Source organism: Corvus kubaryi, unplaced genomic scaffold (assembly GCF_017639235.1).
Source record: "Corvus kubaryi isolate FWS band 111438036 unplaced genomic scaffold, C.kubaryi_AGA036_p1.0 37237, whole genome shotgun sequence".
In the NCBI taxonomy this organism is placed as follows: domain Eukaryota; kingdom Metazoa; phylum Chordata; class Aves; order Passeriformes; family Corvidae; genus Corvus; species Corvus kubaryi.
This window is the reverse complement of record NW_024581068.1, coordinates 304,491-304,709: the sequence shown is the minus strand read 5'-3', so window position 1 is coordinate 304,709 and position 219 is coordinate 304,491. Positions and strand designations below refer to the sequence as shown.

Genomic DNA, 219 nt, shown 5'->3' with positions numbered 1-219 from the left:
CCCAAGGGATTGGGGGTATCCCAATGGAACTGAGGTTATCCCCATGGGATTGGGGTTATCCCCATGGAACTGAGGTTATCCCCATGGGATTGGGGCTCATCCAGCCCCTCCCCGCTGGCCCCAGGCAGGTGTAGGGAGCTGTTCCCAAAGCTTTTCCATTCCTGGGAGTGTCCCAGGCCAGGCTGGAGCAGCCTGGGATAGTGGGAGGTGTCCACGGAA

General features: G+C 59.8%; 1 protein-coding gene across 1 annotated transcript in view; it reads right to left on the bottom strand.

Moving 5' to 3' along the window:
• Positions 1 to 219, bottom strand: part of NCAPH (non-SMC condensin I complex subunit H) — a gene marked incomplete at its 5' end in the record, with an annotated part of 5,913 nt that overhangs the window by 2,527 nt on the left and 3,167 nt on the right. The window lies entirely within an intron of this gene.